This window comes from Hemiscyllium ocellatum, chromosome 14, assembly GCF_020745735.1.
Source record: "Hemiscyllium ocellatum isolate sHemOce1 chromosome 14, sHemOce1.pat.X.cur, whole genome shotgun sequence".
NCBI classification, from domain to species: Eukaryota; Metazoa; Chordata; class Chondrichthyes; order Orectolobiformes; family Hemiscylliidae; genus Hemiscyllium; species Hemiscyllium ocellatum.
The window spans coordinates 45,739,623-45,758,091 of NC_083414.1; the positions used below are offsets into that span (position 1 = coordinate 45,739,623).

Consider the following 18,469-nt stretch of genomic DNA (forward strand, 5'->3'; position numbering starts at 1 on the left):
AACATTTGGGAAGGTGCTAGAATATCTTATCTCAGGAACTCAGCCTCCATACAACTGACAGAAATGATGGAAAGAAAGACTGTATTATAGTGGAAAAGTCACATTTTAAATAATTTTTAACTGATTATTTTAGTACAAAATATTGCAAATAACAAATAGGGAGATTTTAAAACCTACTTAGAGATTTCACCCAGATTATTTATTTTCATATAGCTGGTACCAAGGGCTAGATTTTATCAAAAGTTTCATTCCCCCTGCCCCATTAAAAATTCAAAAAGAGCCCATCTGTGAAGAAGTAGACTTCCTTCAGCAATTATGCAATTGAAGCTTTGTTAGTTGTTTAAAGTCAAGGTTTCTGCCTCCATCAGAGGAGGAAATTGTACCTTAGAGAGCTACTGGCTAATCTAATGAACAGGTTTGAATGTTAGCCATCGCTGGGATTAGAGGTAATATCCAAACAAGAGGAGATTATGGAGCTAAACGTCAACTCGGGTGCTGGGTATTGGCAAGGCCTGGCTAGGTAGCCCAGAGAGGGAGTGGAGAGTGGGGTTTGAGAGGCCAGGGTGGGAGTGTTAAAAGGGGTGTATGATCTTGATTGAGGACAGGCCTCTGACTGGTTCAGTGAACCAAAAGAGGTCCTCTCCCCTCATCCACCTCTCCACTCCAACTAACACCAACCCACTCAGTAAAGGTTGCCAGGCCACGCGCTTTGGAGATAAAATAGCAATGGAGGTGGAATAAGGCACATGAGTGTCCACTCAAGAGACTTAATAGATTCAAGGGTGCACACACTGCCTGATCTAAGTTCCATCCTACTGGGCAATTTCAAGTCCAATAATTTTATAGCTTCTGCTCCAAACTGCATCACTGCACACTATAAAATGGGAGGCAGCTCAGGGCAGGTGGAAAAGTCAGTCATTGTACTGTACAAGCTCTGTAACCTTCAAATGCTGAAGGAGGCTATAAAACTCAGCTTTATGTTGCTTTCTTCTGAATCATTTGAGCAAAGCTCATCAGAAGTGCTCTTCAGACTTTAATTGAAAGAAATTTTGATATGATGAGCTGACGACAACACACCTTTTGTTATTTTGAAATAAAGTCATTCAGTGTTGGCTTTGTGTTTTTTATTGCAACACTATATTCCCTTCAAAATAAATTGATAAAATTCTCTTACATTGTGATTGCCGTAAGCAGTAATAGTCAGGACACGTTAATTTTTTTTTATTGTTTGGTAGAACCAATGGTATGCGTGGGTACATCTGTACCTTTTGGTGCAGAAATCACTGGAAGGCTATTTCTTGTGAAATTGAATTCTTTTCCCTTATCCTTCAATTCAAATATCTGCACCTTAACTTGCTGCAAATGTGCATTGAAAGTGGTGCTACAATATTAATCTTGCATCTGGGACCTTATGAATGTCCAGTCCAATGGCCTAACCTCTTTCACCAAATAGATTGAAGGAAAGAGAAACAAACAAGCAATAGTGGAGAAAAAAAAGGTGAATTTGACTCAATGTAGGAAGAGAATAAGAAAGAAAAAAAGAGATAAAGAAAGAAAGAGAGAAAGAGAGAAAAAAAGAAAGAGAGAAAGAAGGAAAGAAGACATTCTGATTTAATTGTGGTTCAGAAGTTATTAATGAATGAATAACTGACTGCTTAGGTGTGTACATCTACAAACGTTTTTACTTATATTATGTTCCAAAATTATTTTGTGAAACCAATCTACTAATTTGCGATTCGGAGTGTCAGAACAGCTTTGCACTCTGAAAATGATTTCCTTCCGACACTAACAGGAGTGTTGATGGCACAACTGGCACAAAAGGACTGCCAAAACGGATTCTTTTTCCAAAGTTTGAAAAACCTCTAGAAATAAATTTAGTCTAGCGGCCTCCATAGCATTTGGTGTTATATTTCTAGGGCTCCGAAACTGCATTTTCAGGCCAGGATCACAAAAGCTCACAGCATTACTCAGATCATTAGGAAATGTATGACCAGGCCCAAATGGCAGTGGCATGATTAATTTGCATTTACAGTACAAATCCAGTAATTACATGGCATCCAATTCATTTCAATGGAGACGCTCATGATTGAAATTTTGTTGATTTACTTGAGAATATTCTCAGAGTAGTGAAAATCATCCAGTTTCTGGTGAATGGAACCAACAGCATATATTATCTACTTTACCACAAATTATTAGGTTTTTTGTGTACCAATAATGATGGGTGCCATTAAATTGCCATTATGTTTTTCAACAGTACATGGATATTACTTTGTATGTATCAGAAATATTGGACTAAGTTCCACCCTACTGCCCAATGTCAAGTCCAATAATTTTACAGCTTCTGTTCCAAATTGCATTCAAAGCCTATCAACTCAATTACAAGTTGGCCTTGAAACAGTTTGCCAGAATTCCCATGTCAAATAGTTGGAAAGCTTATTTAAACATTGATATCAGGTTATTGGTCACAGTTGCCAATATAAACCAAGGATATTCTGTCCAATAGTGCACAGTATGCATCAACCCACCAGTGGCACTAAATCATAGAACCAATAGAATGATTACAGTACAAAAAGGAGGCCATTTCAGTCATTGTGTCTATGCTGGCTTCCTGCACCAATAGCATAAGTTAGCCCAACAATCATTTTCACTTCAAGTGAATTGTTTCAGTCATCTATTCTATGCAGATGCCTCAAAAGGTTCTTATGCCCAATCACCTTTAAACATTCCTCAGAAAAACACGATGAAGTCCTTCCACCTGGAACCTTGTGAATCCTTTCTGCGTCTCTAATCCATTCATACCCTTCTGAACATGTGTTACCCAGAATGATATGCAATATGCCAGCTGAGGTTACATGAGTGGTTTATAAAACCTTAACATGTCTTTCCTACATTCTGCACTCCATGCCTCTACTTATAAAGGCCAAGGACCTCCATGTTTTATTAACAGCCTTCACAGTCTGCCCTACATATTCAATGATTTGTGCAAATTGTACTCTTTATTTTGTGATATCTCTCCTCATTCTTCCTACAGAAATGAATTACTTCATAGTTCTCTGCATTAAGTTTAACCCACCACATGTCTGCCCGTTCTACCAACTAGTCCAACTTTTTTAATCCTCCTCACATCCTACAATACTGATGATATGTAAATTGTATTATCAATGCTGTGGACTGCTTAATGAAGTATGTTGAACATATATAAGAAAGTACTGTTGGGACATTGCTGGCTGTTGATTATGGGAGAAGCAAACATGTGCAATGTTGCAATTTGTAAATAAACCTAGTATGAAGTAAAAAAGGTTGCTTCCTAACTCTCCTTTGGATTTAGTTGGAATTAACATATGCTTGCCAAAAAGTGAAGCTTAGAAACTAAGATTTTATTTTCATGTAGAAGATAGTAATCAGAATTATTTTGCTGAAGAATGGATGAAAGGTCAAAAGATGAAATTGCCAAGGTGTGACTACCCAAAATTGTTTGTATAAATATTGAAATAACTGCACAGAGGCCGGTATCCCATCACCAAGTCATCTTTTGTTTACTTGTGCACAGTACACTGGCTGTGACCAGCCAGCTCATGGTCAGCCTCTGAACTGAGGAGAGTCTCAATCCCCTAGTTATTTTTTTAACCTATGTTGTGTGTGTGCAGGTGTGAGACACAGTGAAAGACAACAGGTGTACAAATATTTTTTAATTTCCATCACTCAGAAAAAAGGAAACACCGGGGTGCCCAGTGACAAGCAATGCCCTTCTGATCGAGGGCAATGCTGCGTGATCAAAATAGTGAAGGGAAGGGTAGGGATTAAATCAAATTAGAGTTGAAGGGGGAAATAAAGCACTCCACTCCCTGCGGTGCCCACCTTCTCCATCAACTCCTGGAAGTTTTAATGTCTGGTGCCTCTGGGAAAGTTCAGCCCCTGACAACCGAAAATGCTTGCGGGTCCACAAACAATCAGAAATATTACCCATTGCTTTGCATCTGCCCTGATGTCAGTTGCCTGGAAAAACTATTACGTTCTTTCCACATACTGGACCCAGTCTTCGACAAATGATTCAAGATTGCGAAATAAAGGCAAGGTGTCAGAAATTCTTACCCCAACTCCAAGATGACTGTTGTGAGCGAATGTTCTTCAGACACAACCTGTTTTCTCCCGTTGCCACTGAAATAACAGCACAAAGGCTGGTATCCCATCACCAAGCCACCCTTTTATTTCCTTGTGCACAGTATGCTGACTGTGGCCCAGCCAGGTCAGAGTCAGTTCCCTGAGCAGAGGAAATTCTAGATCCCATGTTTATTTTTTTCTTGGATTCTAATCTCCAGGTTATATCTTTTTTTGATTGTTTTTTTGCCATCCTCCTGACAAACAGCAGTAGTGCTTATTTCTCCCTAGCACCCTTGAAGGTGTAGGACACAGTGAAGAAACAACAAGCACAGAAGACTTTATTCCACCACTAGGGGAAAAAACCAAAAGAAATCATTCAAGTACCCTTCTCTTCAAGGGTAATGCCTAAGTGATCTCCTGTTTAATTGTTTTTTACTGTCACCTTTTATTTACATGTACACAACACATTGGCTCTGATCAGCTCACGCAGAGCCTAGATTGAGGAGACCTTCTGAATCCCTTTTTAAAATTTTATTACACAATACAGTTTACAACACAGTTAACATTAACAGCTATATAAAGAAACAGCAATTTTACAGGGAAAGAAGAGCAGCAAAGCCAGGCCCCAAACCCTACTGCTCAGACAGTTTTCAGGGAAATGAGAACAAACCTCAAATCCCACTTTCAGCATCACAAAAGAACCAGTAACACATATATGCAAGACGATCCAACTAGATAAGAAACAGTGCATAGAATCCAGACGTACCCCCAGCAACCTATCCATCCCTCCCACCTTCCGGCCACTCAAAGGCAGCCCGCCCCATGTCACTTCTGGCTCTTGGTCTGCCCTGACACACCTTCTGTAGGACAGCCTGTCCTGTTTCCCCAACCGGCCCAAGATGACAGCGCTGAGGGCGGCCCCACCGCCTTTTGGCTCTTGCCTATCCCAATGCGCCATCCGCTGTGTGGACTGCCCTGACATATCTTCCAGCCACCTCTAGGACAGCCCGTCCCATTTCCTGAGACGACAATGAACATGGCAGCCCACAAGCCTTCCGGATCTCAGCCTGTCCCTACGCATCTTCTAGCTCTCGGCCTCTCTGACACACCTTCTAGGACAGCCCGTCCCGATTACCCCTTCTCAGGACGACAGTGTTCAGAACAGCCTACCCACCTTCTGGCTCTCGGGGCGACTGGCATTGGGTGGCCTACCCACCTTCTGGCTTTTGGGGCAGCCTACCAACCTTCTGGTTCACAGGACGGCCTACCTAGCTCTAGGGGTGACAGCTTTCAGGATAACCTATGAGCCTCCCAGCTTACAGTAAGTCCTGCGTCACTGTCAGGGATGCAAGACAGTGCAACTGATAAACCCAACAAGCAACAAGACAGGATCAATTATCAACAAACAGGGTCCTTTCTAGTACAGAGTTCATTACCATAAACAGTTCTCTTCAAAATATAGAGTCCATCCCCCAGAGCAGAGTCCGCTCCAGTGTACAAAGTGCCTTTTCAGAAATGGAGTCCACAGCAAACTGCAGAGTCCATTGCTAAAAACATAGTGCACAACCGAGGGTAGAATCCACTCCTGAAGGCAGCAAATGCATAGCACACAGGTGTTCAGTCTCCATAGAGTCCTGGCCCATCCTTGGAGAAGGAACTCACAGGAACACAGTACATTGTAAAGGTGCAGTTAACTCTCAGGGGTTTGGTTCACTCCCAAAGGCAGGGTCAACACCCAAACTTCAGAATAAAAGCAGTGCTCACTCCCAGCACACACACAGATGTTCAATCTTTGCAGAGGCCTAGTCCTAGGATCAGGCCAACTCATAGGAACAGCTCATCTGGTAAGATATATTTTCTCACAAGGGCTCAGTTCAAACAGCAAAATAAAAGGGAAGACACATACAAAAAAAAACTAGAGTGCGAGGGCTAAGCCCTGCCACAAAATCAATATTGTCATTTTCTCAAACTAAAAGAGAAAACAGTGACATAGAGGTTGTAACCAGCCAGTGAAACAACAATCCCCTAATGAGAACCGAGTTACACCTGAAACACATTGACTGTGTAGCTCAAGCAGTTTAGAAATCAGTCCTCACTAAAAACAGAATACCACTTAACAAACTGGTTAAATAATTCAGCCAGGTCAGGAATCAGATTTCCCTACATTAAATCAGAAAACAAAAGCAGCAGCGACAAACTGACTGTGGCCCAGTCAGCACAGAGTCAGTTCCTTGAGCAGAGGAGATTCTAAATCCCATGTTTATATATTTTTTTTCTTAGATACTAGAATCTATCTTCTGGTTATATCTTTTTTAATTTTTTTTCCTACCTTACTGACAAATAGCAGTAGTGCTTATTTCTCCCCAGGAAGCAAAGAAGCACCCGAGTGGCCAATGACAAGCAGTATCCTTCACATCAAAGGGCAAAGCTGTGTGATCAAACAGTGAAGGGGAGGGCAGGGATTAAATCAAAATAGAGTTGCGGGGGAAATAATGCACTCCACTCCGTGTGGTACCCACCTTTCCCTGAAAATCACGAGGGTGTTGGTGGACACTGCGTGCTCCTTCTCCAAGGACACCCGGGCTCTGGCATACCCATGGAAGAAGGTCAGGTAGTCAGCCATAATGACCCCCTCCACGGTCCACTGCCTGGACCTGTTTATGGCCAGTTTGGCCAGGCCCAGGAGCAGACCCATGAAGAGGTCCTCTGACCTATGCACCCCCCTCCGCACCAGGTCCCCAAAGATCAGAAACGTGGGACTGAAGTGCAACTGAAAACGGAGAAGGAGGTTTTTGAGGAAATCAAAAAGGGGATACAAACACTCACACCCAATATATACATGGTTGACGGGCTCCATAGCACCACAGAACAAACAGTTGGGCTGGGAGCCTGTGAACCACCGCAATCTGCAGTTGCAGGGGACCACTGCATGCAGCACCCTCCACCCCAGATCCCCGAGAGAAAGGGGGAGGACTCCCGTGTAGAGAGACCTCCATTGAGGATCTCCACTACCCGGTGGTAATAAATGGGAACGCTAAGGCGTGTATGGGCAGTGAATGAGGGAGAAGAGATGGATGGTGTGCAGCAGCAGTCTGTACAGGTCCGTCATGATACATCCCTAAAAGGGACAAAACTAAAACTCCGGAGGCAGCTCAGGTTGTGGGACACAGGTTCCAGGAGGAAGTACGGGACCTTGGAATCAATGCCAAATTCCGTCCAGGCAGGGGTAAGCGCAGACATGATCCCTGATTATTTAAAAAAGTTTTTTTTTCTTTTTTTTCCCAAAACTCCTGTTGATTTCCCTTCCTCTCAGATGCAGTCAAGGAGGAGAGTCTTTGCACACACACTGGTCCACCTCCCTCAAGAGCCAGCTCTCAGAGTGAATAGAACCTCTGACACTTTTATTTTTAAAACAAAATCCCCACACTACCGCCTAACTGCGGTATTGCTATTTTCTCCCTGAGCACCCATGTTCTGTGCGTGCAGGTGTGGGACACAATGAAAGACACAAGGTGCACAAATCTTTATTTGGTTTCCACCACCAGGAAGAAAGGAAACACCAGTGTGGCCAGTGACAAGCAGTGCCCTTCACATCAAAAAGGGCAATGCTGTGTGATGATCCCTGTTTATATTTTTTTTCTTTACTCCTGTTTATTTTTTTTTCTTCCTTTCCCTTTTTTTTTAAACCCCCACACTACCGCCTAATTGTGGTAGTGCTTATTTTTTCCCCAGCACCCATGTTGTGTGTGTGCAGGTGTGAGACACAGTGAGACACAAAGTGTACAAGTCTTTATTCAATATCCTCCACCAGAAACAATAGGAAAACACCCGAGTGGCCTGTGACAAGCAGTGCCCTTCACATCAAAAAGGACAATGCTGTGTGATCAAACAGTGAAGGGGAGAGCAGGGACTAAATCAAAATAGCATTGGAGGGGGAAATGATGCGCTCCACTCCCTGCGGCGCCCACCTCTCCCTGAACAACTCCAGGGTGTTGGTGGACACCGCGTGCTCCTTCTCAAAGGACACCCGGGCCCTAACGTAACCGCGGAAGAGGGGCAGGCAGTCGGCCCTAACGACCCCCTCCACAGCCCGCTGCCTGGACCTGTTTATGGCCAGTTTGGCCAGGCCCAGGAGCAGACCCACGAGGAGGTCTTCAGACCTGCCCTCCCTCCTCCGCACCGGGTGCCTGAAGATCAGGAGCGTGGGACTGAGATCCCTGTTTATTTTTTTTTGAGAGAGACAAGGTGTACAAATCTTTATTCAATTTCCACCACCAGGAAAAGTAGGAAAACACCCGAGTGGCCTGTGACAAGCAGTGCCCTTCACATCAAAGGGCAATGCTGTGTGATCAAAACAGTGAAGGGGAGGGCAAGGACTAAATTAAAATAGCGTTGGAGGGGGAAATGATGCACTCCACTCCCTGCGGCACCCACCTCTCCCTGAACAACTCCAGGGTGTTGGTGGACACCGCGTGCTCCTTCTCCAAGGACACCCGGGCCCTAACGTAACCGCGGAAGAGGGGCAGGCAGTCGGCCCTAACGACCCCCTCCAAGGCCTGCTGCCTGGACCTGTTTATGGCCAGTTTGGCTAGGCCCAGGAGCAGACCCACGAGGAGGTCTTCAGACCTGCCCTCCCTCCTCCGTACCGGGTGCCCAAAGATCAGGAGCGTGGGACTGAGATCCCTGTTTATATTGGTCAACCAAGGCATCCTGATTGGCCTAAGTTAACAACACCAATCTAGGATCTCATAGTCAATGAGATCAACCTGGTTATAATCACTACAACTATAAGCAATATGAAGTGGATCTGTGGTCACAAATTCTGTCCCTGCTGAAGGAGAAACAAGCACTGGTCTTGTCATGGTCACTTCCTAATAAAAATAAGATCAGGTATGTGTTGTAGAGTGAGTGCCCATCAGTTAGATAGGGAGGAAGATTTGGATCTTATGGATGAAATTTGCAAGAAAAATCATTATTAAAATGCACAGTCAGACTTTGAAATATCTTGAAAGACTGACAATAATTATGTGGGTTTTAACAAACAGTATAAAAATTATAAAACTACAATCTGGAGATATTTCATTTGATGCCCCCATTTAAATTGCTGGGTTGTGTGAAGATGTGATATATGGACAGGATCTTGCTCAAATTTGCCATGCAGTTCTTAGAAAAAAGATACCCTTTTTGATTAAACATTTGCTGTTTTACAAAACTGGGTCAAAATCCTGGAATTCCCTCCCTATGGGCATTGTGGGTCTTGGATTAACAATAGCTACAAAAGCTAGGAATATGAGAGCCAAAAAAATCAAAAATACTCAACAGAAAATTACAACAGCTTGATCTAACAAAATCAGGACTTTATTGACCATAGTACTGCTGCAGTTTTGGCTAAAACTTGAGAGACGGAGAGATACAAAGTGTTCTCAGTTTTTCTTCCAAGTTTTGCGTTTTACAGAAAGGAAAACAAGATTTTCATACTTAAAAATCTATCAATGCTTGACAGAAATTATTATTAGATGTTCATCATTTGTTAGGCCAATAAATTAAATTTTGATTTGTGTTATCCAATTGACTTTACAAAACATTGAGTTGCACTTGTCATTCCATAACTTTGTTTTTGCATATGAATGTCTTGTTTGTCTCCTTCCTATCAGAAAGATGTTGTGAAATTTGAAAGGGTTCAGAAAAGATTTACAAGGATGTTGCCAAGGTTGGACGATCTGAGCTACAGGGAGAGGCTGAACAGGCTGGGGCTGATTTCCCTGGAGCGTTGGAGGCCGAGGGGTGACTTTATAGAGGTTTACAAAATTATGAGGGGTATGGATACGATAAATAGACAAAGTCTTTTCCCTGGCATCGGGGACTCCAGAACTAGAGGACATAGGTTTAGGGTGAGAGGGGAAAGATAAAAAAGAGACCTAAGGGGCAACTTTTTCACAAAGAGGGTGGTACATGCATGGAATGAGCTGCCAGAGGATGTGGTGGAGGCTGGTACAATTACAACATTTAAGAGGCATTTGGATGGGTATATGAATAGGAAGGTTTTGGAGGGATATGGGCCGGGTGCTAGTAAATGGGACTAGATTGGGTTGGAATATCTGGTTGGCATGGACGGGTTGGACAGAAGGGTCTGTTTCCATGCTGTACATCTCTATGACTCTATATGAAAAGCCATTTAATCATATTCTGAGGAGGGTTGCTAAGTTCAGCACTATTTCTAACCTTTTGCCATAGTCCTTTAACTTATTGTGTTATAACCCGGGAGTTGGCCTATTTTCCCATCAGGCAATCTTAACTTTTGCCCACAATTCCACAGGTCAACCTACAGCATGTGCAGTGCAGAAGTTTAAGAAGGCAGCGCACCACTACATTCTCAAGGGCAACAAGTGATATGCAATAAAGGCTGGTTCACTGATGGATACAAAAGTTCTAGGGGATGCAAAGACCAGATTTTTGAATAGCATAAATGGGATGTTCTGCAGTATCACATGTCACAACCCACTTGGATATGTTAGCGCAACCCATAGCTGAAGCCACATAACATAATTGAAAGTGGTTTCTTAGTCAACAGTTCCATACTCTGTTGTTTGAAATTAAACTATTAACTCAAGTAATTGCATCTTCATAGAAGGAGTAGATCAAAAGTAATAAAATGAAGGTATCACACGAAAGGTCGCATGAAATGCATACAATGGATTCTGTTGAAACAGAAGCAGATACAGCTATTTGTATGAAGACTGTTTGATAAGGTACATCCTTGAGAACTTTGAAAGAAGCCAAATTCTGGTGTTGATCATGGGAGAAAAGGGAAAGGTCTGACCCACATCAGTTAGACCCCCAGGTAACTGTAGCTACATATCATATTTCAAAATGGAATTTTAGGTATACAGACATTAAGGGATTTCATTTTATTCCTGTGATGTTCAATGTCAGGCAGATAGAAGAAGCCCTTTTCATATCAGCCGTGGAGTACTGAATAACTGATACAGGAGCTGAAGCCTGGAATGTGTTTGAATAAGATGTATTGTGAAGGACCAAAGATAAATGCAAAGGGAATGGGGGACCCTGGTGAACATTGAAATCATGAGATGACCTAAAGCTATGATCACGCAGTCACATAATTAACCCGATTGGATGCTTACATAATCAATGAATAATATGATTGGTTTGTAACAGCCAGTGTGGGCCAAAAGCAAACATATAAGTGATGTATGTTTCCCTTTGTTCAGTGGAGAAATCCCTAGGCTGCCCAACAATATAAAACAATAAACTCTTTGATGGAAGTGGGGCTGGGTATCGAGTGATTCTTTTAGTCATTCTGCACCAACAGAAAAATACACTAATACTCAAGTCCGATAACTCCCAGGATCATCACAAAAGTTAAAAGGTTTAATCTGATCACTCAAAGTCCACGTTTACCTGATTGAGCACGTTTCTGTACTTAACATGAACTATTAATAATTACAAATAAATCAATTCTAACCGCAGATAGACAAAGATGTGACTATTAGCTGAAACACTGACCGCTTCATAAACCCCTAGGCACACATACAGACAACACAGGCAAACAACCAAAACTATATGTTATGGGTCGAGAAAAATATACTAGCAAAACACAGTTCCATTAGATTTGAGATGTTCCTTTTGCTTCTTCCAAGATGTTCTGCCCTGATTGTTTTTATACCTTATTGCTTTTGTTGGCTCACTGATTGTGCATTGTTTCAGTCAGTGACCAGAGGCAATAGTTTACAGAAATAGGTGAGTGAGAACATGGGTTGTTCTGCTGCATTATGCATTTTGTTAATGCGAATTCACTGTAACGCGATTAACAATATTTCTAAAATGCTAACTTTTAAAATGTGTGTTGACTGTAATGTGATTACATTGCCAATACTTTAAGTGCTGTTTTTAAAAAGCAATTTTTCTATATTGCGGGGGTCGCACAAGAACGCAACCATTGCATTATTGAACTACCTGCAGTTGGATATCTTCAAGGCTTTGGTTACTTCACTACTGAGAGAGAGCCTTTCTCTTTTGCAATCTGAAGCCTTATGCACTTGTTTTATTCACATACTCTCTGTTCATCTGCCCAAGAGCTAATAGCGAGTTGTTGTCATACTAATGACTCCTGGTCTCCACAACCAGAGCTGATTCTACAAACCAATCAGCAATCCATCTCTGGTGAAATATACCCAGCACAATGGCCCCCAATACTGTGGCATCTTTGGCATTTTCTCCCCACCTCTTCCATCCCCTTGAACGACTTGAGCAAAACTGCAAGGTAAACACAGATCACAAAGAATTCTGGTAGATTGTTTTCAGATGTGCAGAAACTCCTTCCATGGTTTGCAGTAGTATCCTTTTACCATTTTGGTCCACAATCCTAAATAAAGAAAAATGTAAAGATATGACCTGACACAAAGGATGGAGAAGTCAACTTTTGTGAAAGTGTTCAAGTGCAGAGCACTGCCACCAGCATAACAGAAGTGTTACACTCTAAAGGTATGGGAATGAAAGATCTTTCAGCATACCTGGCAGTTGACAAGATTTGAGTCATAATTGTAAATGAATGGATGAACCTCAAGAATGCACAGGGTAAATTAGTTGGTCTTTGGAAGGAATCCCAAAATATCTTCTGTGCTGTTCCATCCCTAGAAGGGATTAGTTTTACTGTAACATTTCACAGAAATTGGATTTTTGTGATAAGAACAAAAATAGTTGCAAAAATTCAGCAAGTCAAGAGGCATCTATTGCATGAAAACAGAATTAATGTTTCAGGTCAAGTGTTCATCAGAACTGAAGAAAGAAATGAAAAGTTTTTAAGCCAGTGGAAGAGGGGAGGAGGCAGGAAGAACAAAGGATAAAGGTTAGCGAGTTTTGAGAAGATCTGTAGCTCAGGTTGAGATTCTAGATGTAGGTTTGTTCACTGAGCTGGAAGGTTCATTTTCACATGTTTCATCACCATACTAGATAACATCACCAGTGAGCATCCAGATAAAGCACTGGTGGCATGGCCCACTTTCTATTTATGTGTTTAGGTTTCCATGGGTGGATGATGTCATTTCCTATGATGACGCCATTTCCGGTTCTCTTTCTCAGGGTGGTAAATTGGGATCCACGTCAATGTGTTTATTGTTAGAGTTCCGGTTGGAATGCCATGCTTCTAGAAATTCTTGTGTGTGTCTCTGTTTGGCTTGTCCTAGGTTGGATGTGTTGTCCCAGTTGAAGTGGGTCATTCCTCATCTGTATGTAACAATACTAGTGATAGTTGGTCATGTCTTTGTGTGGCTAGGTGATGTTCATGTATCCTGGTAGCTAGCTTTCTACCAGCTTGCCCAATGTAGTGTTTGATACAGTTCTTGCAGGGTATTTTGTAAATTACATTAGTTTTGCTTGTTGTCTGTATAGGGTCTTTCAAGTTCATTAGCTGCTGATTTAGTGTGTTGGTGGGTTTGTGGGCTACCTTGATGCCAAGGGGTCTGAGTAGTCTGGCAATCATTTCTGAGATGTCTTTGATGTAGGGGAGAGTGGCTAGGGTTTCTAGATGCGTTTTGTCTGCTTGTTTGGATTTGTTTTGAGAAATCGGAGGACTGTGTTCATTGGGTCTCAACACCCACGAACAAAGCTGCATTAGAACATTATTTCAGCATGCCACTACACACTGCAGCACAGAGAAACAACACAGAACAGAGGAAAATAACCTATGCAGTGTATTCAAAAAGAACGGGTACCCATTTTGACTTAGTGTACCAAGTCAAAAGGTCCTGGTTCTCAAGCTTGCATTCAACTTCACTAGAACATCGTAATATTAGTTTACCTTTCCTAAGTCTGATTTTCCCATTAGCAGAGAGTGACATGTTGGGTGGAGGTAATATTACCCCATTGGGTTAAATAGTGCTCCAGGAGAGATGCCAGTCAAAGCTGGGATTAGGCAAGAGGCACATTACACCTTGTAATACTATCTGTACTCAATCATTCCTGCCATCCTTTTCAGAAAGGATGACCTGAATAATGCAATGACTTCTGGTAGTGATTCTGCTATATCAGAAACTAGTTCAGTTTCCTTATCCAATCTCCATTCCACCCCCCCCCCCCCCCCCCCCCCCCCCCCTTTAGGTGGTTGCACATACTGTCCAGGATGTAGAAAGGTATTTTTATTGACAGACCTCTCCCATTTTATCTTACCCTCTGGGAAATGAACCTCATTCATGTTTTAGTCTATGCTTATTCTTGTCCCAGTGGGAAATGGATCTTTCTTTTTAACTCACAAAACTAGAACACCAGCCTGAAAAACATGGTAATGAAATCTGGTGCGTCAGATAAGTCATTAAAGAAAAAGATATATTTTTCTTCTCACTCTCCTATCCTTACAGCCATTATTAAGACTGGTATGAAATCTTTTCACTTTCCTGTTTCTCACATTGGCCTTCATGTAATTTAACATGTATTTTTCCCCTTTTTTCACTTGTACTGAGACAGCCAATTTAAAGTAACAACTTATTGATATTTTGGGGTGTTCTGCAACCTCTCAATATTGTATGAAAAAGTACATGTTAAGGTCAACATGTAACATCATAATTCATAAAGGAGCCACATGAAATAACTTTTTATTTTTGCTGTCACAGTGTAAAATTCCAATTTTATCTGGACAGTGGATCCACAGAATATAAATTGTGACCTTTGTAAAATCTGTTGGACAGAATTTTGAAAAAGATCTATTGATACTGAATTTGACCATGTATTAGACAAACCAAAATGAGTGAAATTAGCTAAACCTTTCAGTCTTTCAAGCAGAACCATGACATCATTTTAGTTATCAGGATTGGAGTTGTCAAAAAACCTCATCATTGCTGTCTTACACTCACTCCAAAATTCCATTCTTTGCTTCTAATTTCTAACATTGCCTTTCTTTCATGTGGCCTATCTTTGACTTTTCCCTCCTCAAATTTTCTGCCTCCACCTCTGCCATTTCCACCACTTCCAGCATGAGGCCATCTCTAAACACACCTTCCCCATCATTTCCTTCACGGAGCCCTGTCCAATATCTCCCAAATTATCACAACACTTTTTTTTCTCTTCCACAGCAACTTTCCACACAAGTGTTGAAGATGCAGCAACTGTTCAGCGCTCCAGACACTTCTTCCAATTTATTATGTAATATATCTGTATTTTAATAAGTTACATTCCTGTGTGGAATGCTCTGCCCTAGAGGGCAGTGGAGACCCAGTCTCTGGATTCATTTAAGAAAGAGTTGGATAAAGCTCTCAAGGATTGTGGAATCAAAGGTTATGGAGATAAGGCAGGAACAGGATACTGACTAAGGATGATCAGCCATGATCATAATGAATGGTGGTGCAGGCTCGAAGGGCAGAATGGCCTACTCCTGCACGTATTGTCTATTGTCTATTATACTGCGTTAATTACTCACAATGTATTCTCCTCTTTACTGGAGACCAAACAAACAAAACCATGGTGTAATTGCTTTGCAGATCACCTCTGGTGACTTTGCAGTCCAAGTTGCCTGTTATTTGAATGTTGTGCTCCACACCCCTGCAGACTTCACTGCCCTGAACTCCTGTACTTTTCAAAAGATTACTTACAGTGTGGAAACAGGCCCTTCGGCCCAACAAGTCCACACCAACCCGCCGAAGCGCAACCCACCCATACCCCTACATTTACCCCTTACCTAACACTATGGGCAATTTAGCATGGCCAATTCACCTGACCTGCACATCTTTGGACTGTGGGAGGAAACCCACGCAGACACGGGGAGAACGAGTCAGTCGCCTGAGTTGGGAATTGAACCCGGGTCTCAGGCGCTGTAGGCAGCAGTGCTAACCACTGTGCCACTGTGCCACCCACTAAAGGTGCTCAAGGAACAGTATCTCATCTTTCAGGTAGACTCGTTCTCAATAAGGAGTTGAATACTATCAAATCATATCAGTAACTTCAATTTTTCCAGAACGCAGTTGGTGATAATAATTCCACTTTTCCATTTAGAGAGGATCATGGAGTTATCAGGGCTCAGATAATTAAATGGGAAGGGTGTTTTTTGGCTGGAAGTCATTTGGAAATAGGGTGGAGGGGTCAGATGCAAGTGCAAGGCTGCCACCATTCATCAGCATCCCTCTTCCTGATGTTCAGTGTCTCACTCAGGTATTTGTAGCCTCATATCAAATATTTTTTGAGCAAGATGAGAAGTTGTCTGCACCAGTTGTGGATGCCAAATGGTAACAGTTTGCCTGCAGCTGTTAGTCCTCGTAACAGTGAAATTAGGTTTTTAATTGGCCACGTAAGGGCCTTAATTGATGGCATGGCAGGATAGTTGACACAGGTAGACCTGCCCAGAATTTAATTCTTCTGGAGGTAGGACACAGCAGGGTTCAGTTACATCAGCCCACTCGCTTAATTGATTTCATTGCCTCAAAACATTTCACCTCCAGGAGGAGAAAATTGTTCTTATTAATATAGCTTGTCTCAATAAATGCTATCAGATTGCTAAGTAGTTATAACATTTTCTCTTTGTACCTCTTCTTGCATTAAATGTCTAACTGCAGCGGTAAAACAACAAGGAACAAGAGTAGACCACTTGGGTCTTTAAATCTGCTCTGCCATTTAATAATATCATGGCTGATCTGATTTTACCTCAACTCTATATCTCTGATATCTTTTGTCCTCTTGATAATCAAGAATCTATTTACCCCGCCTTAAAATTATTTGAAGATTCTGCATCCACTGCCTTTTGACGAAGGGAATTTCAAAGTTTCTCAACGATGAGAGAAAATATGTTTCCTCAGCTCTGTATTAAATGGATAAAGTCTTACTTTAAAAATTTGACATTTCTGATTCTCCTATAAAAGGAAACATCCTTTCAACATGAATCCAGTCAAGTCTTCTCTGGATCTTTTATGTTTCAGTAAAATCCCCTCTGACTCTTCTAAACTCCAAAGGATGCACACCTAGCTTGTCCAGCCTTCCCTCATCATGCAATTGGCTCAATCTGGGTATTGGTCTACTAAATCTGTTTGTTTAGAAATGAATGAGTTGAAAACTTTTCCACATCACAAATATTTTTTGAGGAAACTTAATTATTTAACAATGGGGAAAATACAAATGGACAACTCTTATATTGCTCAGGTTTGAGCTGCTATTTGGGAGGCTAACCACAATCAATCAGATTATTGCATCTGGCGCTGAACTTGTGCTAAAATTACGTCATTTTTTATGCTATATCTTCATTTTAATAAAAACCTGTTAATGTCAGTTGTAAAGTTTTTGTGGGTGGTGCAAGTACATGGAAACATTCTACTGAATTGCCAAGTGAATCAATCTAGGCAAATAGCATGAAAAGAAATCAACTTACTAGCTTAAAGTTTTTTTATATAGTCACTGAATTTTAAAGTAATGATGTGTCACAAGAAGGCCTGAATTTCACATCATTTAATTTCAGAATTATATTTCACTTAATTCAAAACTCTGCAGATTTAGGTCACACATGAAATATCTCTAGATTTATGATAAGTACTTCATAAGTGAATTAAAAATTAGTTTAGTATTCAAATGTAAACATTTATAATAAGGTTTACATGCAATACCACACTTTCTACAATCTCTGGATCTGCAATATTGACAACATCGAACTCTTTATCACCAATCATTAATCATTAATAGAAATATAAAGGATTAATGCTTTGTCTGACTGCCCTCTGTCTACCATTGAAGCAGAACAGTTAATCTGTTCAATAACTGACTGAGAAATACAATTGAATAAATTAAATGTTTGCTCCTTGATATCAGTAATAATGTGAAGATTGCATTCGATAACATAAATTATCCGTTAAGTTGTGTCGTACAGGGTGTGAAACTCAATGTACAATGAATATTTTAGGGGTTCTTATGGTGAATTGGTAGCATTCCTATCTCTGAACCAAGAGGCCCAAGTTCAGTCTCACCTGCTGCAAAGGTGTGTAATAACATCTCAGACTAGAAGATATCTACATTCAGAACTTTGCAACCACTTGGAAGCTAAAATGTTTAAACAAAATAGAATGCAAGAAATTCAGCTGAAAGATTGTCAGGCTTAAAGGAAATTAACAAACTATATGTTATGCCATTAATTCCAGTGTTTTACTTTATATTAGGCAAAATACCTTTCAAAGCAAAATAATGTGGAAGTCTGAAACAAACACAGAAAATGCTGGAGAAACTCTGCAGTTCTGGCAGTGTGAATAGAGAGACAAACAAAATTTACATTTCAATTCCAGTATAACTGTTCTTCAGAACAGATATCTGATTAACTTATTAAGCATTGTTGTTAGCTCTGTGATATATGTAGGCTTCCCTTCATTGTAAAATTATACATACAAAC

The 18,469-nt window shown here is 41.2% G+C and overlaps 1 protein-coding gene across 1 annotated transcript in view; it reads left to right on the plus strand.

The window, feature by feature from the left end:
- LOC132822138 (chemokine-like protein TAFA-1) overlaps positions 1-18,469 on the plus strand; it is a 474,647-nt gene that overhangs the window by 332,360 nt on the left and 123,818 nt on the right. The window lies entirely within an intron of this gene.